A 9400-nucleotide genomic window follows, 5' to 3' on the forward strand; every position below is an offset into this window, starting at 1 on the left:
TTAAAGGGCGGCCGCTGAGGTGTAGTTTGTACAAACCTGTGGTCCGGTTCAGAATCCACGGGGCCGGTTTCTAGTAGGGAACCCGGACAAACGCTCATTCCGTCTCAGTTGAGAAAGCAAAAGCACTTCTGAACGCTGTTACCGTTGTGTCTTGTGCTGCGCTAAAAATTGCGAGCTGCTGCAGCGATTCTTCATGCTGGAGAGAGGTTTTACATCCTCCCCCCCCCCGTACTTTTGAAGCTGGAACACATTCTCCCTTATAGGCTGTTTTCCGTCCCTTTAAATATTGCTTCCCTCAGGGGTCCATTTAATGCCCACCATTTCTGCAATACTTGATTCTTGAACCCACATACCATGATTTCCTAGCTCTTTTACTTCTACATACATGGGCTTGCCTTCCAAGTTACTAGGTATATGGATTAATGTATTCAACAACTGCTTAAAGCCGAAACCCTGGTATCACTGAGATTTAGAAAAAAAACAAAAGACTTAACTCAGTTCAATTCCCAGCACCCACATGGCTGCTCACAACCATCCCTAACTCCAGGGGATTAAGCACCAGGCATACACGTTGTGAACATACATATACACACCTGTGTAGGTCAGAGGACAACTTGTGGGAATTTGTTGGAGGCTGTGGCAGCTGCAGCAGGTGACAGCTAGTGTTCAGATGTCAACCCACCAGAGGAGCGATTCTCTGTTGGAGGAGAATCCAGTCTGGGAAAGCCTGGTAGGACCACCGAGTCTGGAAACTGTTGATCCAGTCTGTAATTTCACACGTGCAAAAGCAGTTATGGTGTCTCCCTGATACCTGCGTTGTAGTATGTAATCTCATGTGATGTGTAGATGTAATCTCATGATTGCATCTCAAACCACTCTGCTGCACTGTTGAGATGGAAGTGGAGGTAGTTTAGAGGCTGAGACTGGTCTGGGGGAATGTGCGATATGAAGTGGGTGATCTAGGAAGGAATCATTCCTCTTTTTCGTTTATTTTTACATATTGTGCACCTAAATGCAGCTGGCATGTTATGTCTAAAACACAGTCGTGTAACATTCATCTTCATAGAGCTTATATTTTACAGAGGAGAAGATGGAACAAAAACGTAAATTACACGAAGGTGCCTGAATAAGGGTGATTAAGAGAAAAGTCCAAAGTGCTGTAATGAGAGTAGGTATCCCATGCAAAGAGCAAACATCTGGATTGGAGACCAGAGGATGGAATGTAATGAGCTGAGGAGGAGCATTCTAGGCACTGGGAGTATGTGTTATAGCACCAGCTGTGTTTGAAAGGATAGCCAGTAAAAAAACCAGGCTGTGGTGGTGGAGCCCAGCTAGGAGAATAGCATGAAGTTAAAAGAGTGAAGGATTCAAGTCGAGTATTAGTTTGGATGAAGCTCAGTGGGAGGCCACTGAGCCATTTCATGCATTAACCAATATTTTTAAAAGGTAATTCTGCCTATTTTAAGAACTGGAGAGCCGGGCGGTGGTGGCGCACACCTTTAATCCCAGCACTCGGGAGGCAGAGGCAGGCGGATCTCTGTGAGTTCGAGACCAGCCTGGTCTACAAGAGCTAGTTCCAGGACAGGCTCCAAAGCCACAGAGAAACCCTGTCTCGAAAAACCAAAAAAAAAAAAAAAAAAAAAAAGAACTGGAGAAGACCACAATTCAAAAACACAAATTAAGAGGCTGTTGCTGGTGAGCAGAGAGGCGGTAGCTGGGGTGAAGGTGGTGGCACAGAAGCTAAGAGTGGTGGGAATCAAGATGTGTGTTCGCAGTGCGAGCGCTTTAGCCTAGTGAGAGTGGCTGAGAGCTGGGTAGGCGCGGAGCATGGTTTCTAAACTAAGCAACTGGCTTGAGCATTAGCTGTATGTATTATGTAATGCAAAAGTGAGAGAACTGCCCACAGAAAAGGAGAGAACGGTGGAGACTTGGCAGGGGTGGGAGCACCTTAAACTGGGGGCAGGTTGTAAGACCGAGGATGTAGGAAGAGAAGGTTAAAAGTGGTGTTAGTACACAGGAAAGGCCCACTAAGAAAAACTTTGTGGTCCAAAGAATAGTGTCTCCAGCCTTGGTGAAGACCTAACCACCCAGTTGGGCCAGGTCAGCCAGTCACCTGACCAAGGGCTACCCCTAGAAAGGCAGAGCCACCTTAAGACATGATAAAGAGATAGGTGGGACAAGATTCTGTACTTAACCTTCCCAGAATCCCTGCCCTAAGTGCTGCAGAGTTCTTGTACAGCCATGCAGCTTTATACATCTGCCTACTTTTCTTCTGTCTCCTTCTCTAAGCATGCTTTCCTTAATAAGTGGGATTTCCCCGACATTTGGGGCTTCCTTACTTTCTCTAAAGCCTCCCTTCCCAGCGTGTGGCTTGCTTGCCCACCATGTTTCTGACTCCATGTCAGCTTCCAAGGCACAGCTTTTCCTCTTCTTAAGGCAGCTGCTGAGCTTGACAGCTTGTCTGCCTGGGTTTTTTCTTTTAACCTCTAGTCCTTGAGCTTCATTTGAGTACATTCTTTAATTCTTGTGTTAAAAGACCAAGAACCCCAAAAGGGGACTCCTGCTTTCCTTTACGCTACTTCTGTGCTTACAATTGCAAGCCGCTAAGGAAGTGTATACAAGGATCTTTGTGGTCATTGAGTCCATGTAAAACCCGTCAGATTGTTATATGGCTGGGTTTTCCTCCCTTGTTCATAACTTCATCTTTTGTCTGTCTTCTTGTTCATAACTTGAAAATGAAATACATACTTTTATTATGTTGAGCATAATCCTATTTCAAAATGGTAAATTGCATATAATTTTAAGAATAAACCTGTTGAATTAAACACATAGTTTTCTTTATAAAATATCTTTTACCCTGTTTTTACTATGTTATCTGCAAATTTATTGGCTTAATAGAAAAATAACTGACTTTTTTATTTATTTTTTATTTATTTTTTTGTTTTTTGTTTTTTGGTTTTTCGAGACAGGGTTTCTCTAGCTTTGGAGCTTGTCCTGGAACTAGTTCTTGTAGACCAGGCTGGTCTCGAACTCACAGAGATCTGCCTGCCTCTGCCTCCCAAGTGCTGGGATTAAAGGCGTGCGCCACCACCGCCCGGCTAACTGACCTTTTTAAACATACTCCTGACTGTTCTGGTTTTTTATTTGCCATTTCTTATCATTTCCTGGGGTTAGAATAACAGTTCTTACTTAGCGAAGGGTAAGGCAGGGAAGCATTTTCACTTTTCGTTTCGTTCCCGAGTCTCACTCTATGCTAGCCCCAAATTATGTACCCAAGGATGACCATGAACTCCTAATCTGCTCTCCTCTACTTCCTGTGTGCTGGACCCACACCTATGATCTCACCAGTTGTGCTAGGGGGTCAACCCAAGGATTCATGTGTTCTAGGGAAGCACCCTTTCGATTGAGCTACAATCGAAATGGCTAGAGAGCTCCATTTCATACTTTTTAAGGTGACATTCTGGGGGGCTAGAGAGATGGCTCAAAGGTTAAGAACATTGGCTGCCTTTCCAGAGGTCCTGAGTTTAATTCCCAACAAGCACATGGTGGCTCACAGCCATCTGTAATGAAATCTGGTGCCCTCTTCTGGCATGGAGGCATACATGCAGGCAGAACATTATATACATAGTAAATAAATAAATTTCTTTTAAAAAAGAAAACATTCCAACTGGCTAATCTGGAACTTGTCAGGAATGCTTACTTCAGAGGAAAGATGCAATTAACAGGGTGGTGGCCAGTTTGTTTATAACTCATTGGTGGTGCTGTATGGCTAATTAAATCAACCTGGCTCCAGGAGCGTTACATCTTAAATGACTGTACAGTAGTTGGCTTTCTGGGGAAGAATAAAGATGTAACACTGCTGTCATGGAAGAGTTAAACCAGACGGGCCTGTCAACCACCTACATAAGACCTCTGAAAACTGTTCTGTTTAGAAATGGAAGAAATATAGATGGGTACAATGGGCCCTTTAGCCGTCGTGCACTCTTAACCTCTTGAGACTGTGCTCCACTCTACTCTAAAAAGTACTCTACAATAAAGCACCTATCTTTTAATCTACTCTGTGTGCGTCATCTCAGTTCTTTCCTTTTGGGGAGGGGAGGCAAAGATGAAAGGGATAGGGAGCTGAGGAGAGCCCAGATTAAGAAGACCCTAGTAATAACATAGTTTATACAATTTTTGGTGTTTATTAAAGAACTTATTAGATAAGGGCTATACAAAAAGTGCAAGCCTGCTCTGCTCTTTTCTTAAAGGAACAATAAATGTTCATATACTCATTTGGTCTATTCATTGATTTTTCAATAAATATTAAAGGTTAAAGTGGCCATTTAAGGGAAAAAAGAATAGAAATAAGCATGCTAATTCTAACTAACATCTTGAGAGGCCAAGAACTCCATTTGCTGATAGAAGACCATATAAGGAAAAATGAAAAGCCAGTTCCAGACATGAAAGAGCTACATTTTAATTGGTGGTGGTTGTAATAGTGTAGCATTCCTATAAAGGAAGGGGATTGTGAAGCTGAGGCCAGTCTACATTGTGAGGCACTGTCTCAGAAGTGCTTTTACATGTGTGAAAATAGCTGGGTGATGGTGGAGCACACCTTTCATCTCAGCACTCAGAAGGCAGAGGCAGATGAATCTCTGAGTTTGAGGCCAACCTGGTCTACAGAGCACAGCCATGGCTACACAGAGAAACCCTGTCTAAAGAAACAACAAAGACAAAGGCTGGGAGATTGCAGATACACCAAGTATTGCAGTTGAAATATACTTTACTAACATGTTTTGTCAGTTATTGTAGATATACGAAGATGTCTGTAATTTGTAAGAGAAATGAACCATCTGGTTTAATGCAAAACTGCTGTGCGTTCCCCAGGTCCCCACACTGAAGCCTAACCTCCGTCGTGGCGGGTAGAGGTGGGATGGAAGACAAGACCTTGGGGAGAGTCCTCATGAGTGAGATTAGGGTGCTTGACAAACAGGAAACCCATGTGAGGATACAACCATTACCAGGACCCAGATGTGCTAGCACTTTCACCTTGGGCCAAAGTGCCCCAAAGAGTGTGTGTGTGTGTACGTGCACACATGTATTTGTGAGTTTATGTGTGCATGTGCGTCCTGGTGTCCAAGGAGGCCAGAAGAAGGCATCAGATCCTTGGAATGGGTGATTCCCATTGTAGATGGTAGGAACCTGAGTCCTCTGCAAGAGCAGTGATCACTCTTGATGACTGAGCCATCTCTCCAGTCTATATTTTAGATAAACATCCAGGCTTTCTAGACTATACTTTAAATGTGTGGGGGGGAAAAAGGTATAGTAGTAAATTTTTTTTTAAAAAAAGCCTTAATGTGGGATTCACAAATAGGTTTTGAATCCCCAGAAACTTAGTGCTCACTTTATACACAAACACACATGTACAGTGTTATATTTTAAGGATCCAGCATGACTGACCATAGCCACTTTGGTTTTAACTGCCATTTTGTAGTTAGCGAATGACCCTGGCATTGATTCCAAACCATATAAACAAAAGTTGTTAGATGTCAGATGTTGGCCTGGGCTCCAAGGTAGAGTATTCGCCTAACTGCACAGGCCTCGGCCTTGGTCTCCAGCACTGTACCACCAAAAATAAAAGGAAAAAGATCAGCCCGGCATTTTATGCTGGCCTCTGATAAGATATCCAAACTCTTAACTGGCAATTTAGTGTTAGTATTTTACAAGAAGGCCATATTTGTATAGTTTAGCATGAGCCCTATTCTTTCTGAGGGTGCAGCTGCCTTAGGTTACTATTTTTCTGAATGTTAGTTATTTTTCCCTTTAATTTGTGTTTTTAAACTAACTGGGTTGAGAATGTAGTCCATGCTTGCCTAGTATAGACAAGACCGGTTTGATTTCAAGCATAATAAATAAGCTAATTAAAATCCAAATTATTAGATGTCAGCGACCTTAAAACATCTGATGGAGCCAGCAAGACGGCTCAGCGAGTTAAAGACACTTGCCGCCTAGCCTAATGACCTCAATTCTATCTCCAGATCCCACAGTGTAGGAGAGAAATGACTTGTAATTTGTCCTCTGATCCCAAGTGCAGTGGCATGCGTGTAATAGCATAAACACATCTTTTTCTCCGTCTGTCCCTTAATCCTTTACTACATCATGGTTTATGTCCTCTAAAAGACTGTTGTGAGAAAGCCAAGCATGGTGGTACAGACCTGAAATCCCACTCTTGGGAGCTGGATACAAGTGAATCAGCAATCCAGTGCCACCTAGTGACGTGGTAAGCTTGAGGCCAGAAAGACTGAACAAGACCCTTTCTCAAAAAGGACAGGGAAGCCGGGCGGTGGTGGCGCACGCCTTTAATCCCAGCACTCAGGAGGCAGAGGCAGGCGGATCTCTGTGAGTTCGAGGCCAGCCTGGTCTACAAGAGCTAGTTCCAGGACAGGCTCTTAAAAAAAAAAAAAAAAAAAAAAAAAGGACAGGAAAGACGATAGCCCCATAGTCTCAAAGAATAAAGCCTGCACTATATGGGACTTTGAACAGATAGTCTATAGCCCAGACTGGCCTCAAACTTGCAATGATCCTCCTGCCTCTACCTCCGGAGTGATGGGATTATAAGCATGCACCACCAAACTTGAACTAGATGGCATGTTTCCTCATGGTGTGCCCATTCTCTCATTTTGGGATATGGGATATAACAGAAGATGCAGACAGTGGCTGGTAAGACCCAAGTTTGCTTAATGTCAAGGATTGAATGCATACAGCCAATATTAATTCCATGAAATGGGTTAGGCCCCTGCTGGCAGGCCTCCAAGCTTATTGACCTGACACTGGAGATTTCTTAAGTCTTAGTGTGGTTTGTCTAAGAGCAGTGGTTCTCAACCTTCCTTCCGCTGCAACCTTTTAATAAAAAAGTTCCTTATGTTGTATCCCACAACCATAAAAATTATTTTGTAATTTTGCTACTGTTAAGAATTTTAATATAATATTTGTGTTTTCTGATGGCCTTAGGTGACCTCTGAAAGGGTTAACACTCGGGTCTCAACCCACAGGTTGGGAACCACTGGTCCAAGAGCCTAAGTACCTCTTGCTTCTCCACAGCTGAGACCCAGGTTTGTGGACCATTTATAGTTTAACAAAATGGAGGGGTTATAGAGTACATTCATTGTACATTGGAACTGGGGTAGGGCAAGGGATGCTGCTGCAGACACGGGGATACACAGTCAAAATGTGTTATTCAATGTACAATGTAGATACACAAAAGAAAGCCAGGAAAGAAGTAATAAAGTAAAAGCTTGTTTAAATCTACATTCTACCTTGTTTTCTTTTTATCGTAACTTTAACTTTAAGAATGTTGCCAAATGTGGCGATGCATGTCTTTAATCCCAGCACTAGGGAGACAGAGGGAGGCGGGGCTGGAAGATCTCTGAATCTGAGGCCTGCCTGGTACGCACAGCGAGAGTTCCAGGCAGCTAAGGATACATAGTGAGACCCTGTCTCAAACAAAATGAACTAAATTAATCGGGAATGTAGTTCAGTGCTTGCCTAATATAGACAAGGCTCTGGGTTTAATTCTAAGCACAATAAACAAGCCAATTAATATCTAAATTATTAGGTGCCAGTGACCTTCAAACTTCTGTCGGAGCCAGTAAGATGGCTCATCAAGTTAAAAGCACTTGCCACCTAGCCGAAACAATCAGATTACTTTAGTGGACTAATGGTTAAGTAACCATGGACTATCTATTCCACAGAATACTAAAAGGATGAAGTATTGGTACCCACACAACCTGGATAGTCATCAAATCATGATGCAAGTTTAAAAAAAAAATCACCAAAATACTCAAAGGGTTGCAAATTATATATTTTTGTAACAACTGCTCCCAGCCCCTAGACTATACCTCTGACTGTTCCAGAACACACTATATAGACCAACTTGGTCTTGAACTTAGAAATCCTCCTGTTTCTGCCTCCTGAATGCTGGGATTAAAGGTATGCACCACTATGCCCAACTATTATTCTTGGAAATGACAAACTTGTAGAAAGGAGAGTAGATTAGTGATCCCCCGCAGTTAAGGTTATGGGGCTGGGCGGTGGTAGCCCACATCTTTAACCCTTGCACTTGGGGGACAGAGGCAGGTGGATCTCATTCAAGGTCAGCCTGACCTACAAAGTGAGTTCCAGGATAGCCAGGGTACTCAGAGAAACCCTGTCTGGGGGGATATGGGGGAGGGAAGAGAAGTGTCAGTAAAAAAGTGGTGGTGATAAATCTCCTATAACGCACGCCTTTAATCCCAGCACTCGGGAGGCAGAGGCAGACGGATCTCTGTGAGTTCGAGGCCAGCCTGGTCTACAAGAGCTAGTTCCAGGACAGGCTCCAAAGCCACAGAGAAACTCTGTCTCGAAAAACCAAAAAAAAAAAAAAAAAAAAAAAAAAAAAAAAAAAAAAAAGTCTCGACTATCACAGAATCAGTATCTTGGTTCTGATTCTAGTTGCTAATACCAATTACTGTACCGTATGTACTATAGTTTTATGAGCTGCTACCGTGGATGAAATGGTAAATTATACACAGAATCTTGTAGTATATCTGATACTGCATATATATCAATTGTCTTAAAAGGCTTCACTTTGAAGATTAAACTGTTCTCAGGGTTGAGTTTGCCAGGAAAGAGGAGAGAAAGACTTTCTGAAAAGAAAGACAAACTGAAATTGGGTCAGCCAAACGTGAATGCAAGATGTGTGCTAGCCTAGGAATGAGTGGCCAGGGCCAGTTCTAAAGAGATACTGTGTAAGAACTGGGTACAGTGGCTCACCCCTGCAATCCCAAAAAGGTTACCACGAGTTTGAGACTAACCTGATTTACTTAAACTAACAAGGCTCCATGGTGAGACCCTGTCTGAACAAAGAGGCATTGAGGTAACTTCAGTCTTTTGTATGCAGAATTAACAACACACTGCCGAATTAAATAATTTGTTTTCTTAAAGATAAAACAAGTTGTTTTCAAATTTAAGAATACATTAACAGAGGCCAGGTGTTGTGACAAACACCTCTGGATCCAGCACTCAGGAGGCAGGGGCAGGCATTTCTCTGTCAAATCAAAACCAGCCAGGGCTATGTATTGAGACCGTCTTAAAGGGGGGGGGGGGGGGAGTCCAAACAGAGCTGGCAAGATGGTGCATATATTTATATATATAGGCACTTGCTAGAACTCACATGGTAGAAAGACAGAACCAACTCCTGAAAAGCTATCCTCTCTGACCTCTGGGTGCACTGTGGTATTAAGAAAAACATACCTAAACAAGGCCTAGAGATATAGCTCAGAAATCAGTCTTTTTACCTAATATGCAGGAAGACCTGAATTCAACCCCCAGCAAACCATAATCTATACACGGTGTACATTCCTGTAATTGCAGCAGACAG

This window comes from Arvicola amphibius, chromosome 4 (assembly GCF_903992535.2).
Source record: "Arvicola amphibius chromosome 4, mArvAmp1.2, whole genome shotgun sequence".
In the NCBI taxonomy this organism is placed as follows: domain Eukaryota; kingdom Metazoa; phylum Chordata; class Mammalia; order Rodentia; family Cricetidae; genus Arvicola; species Arvicola amphibius.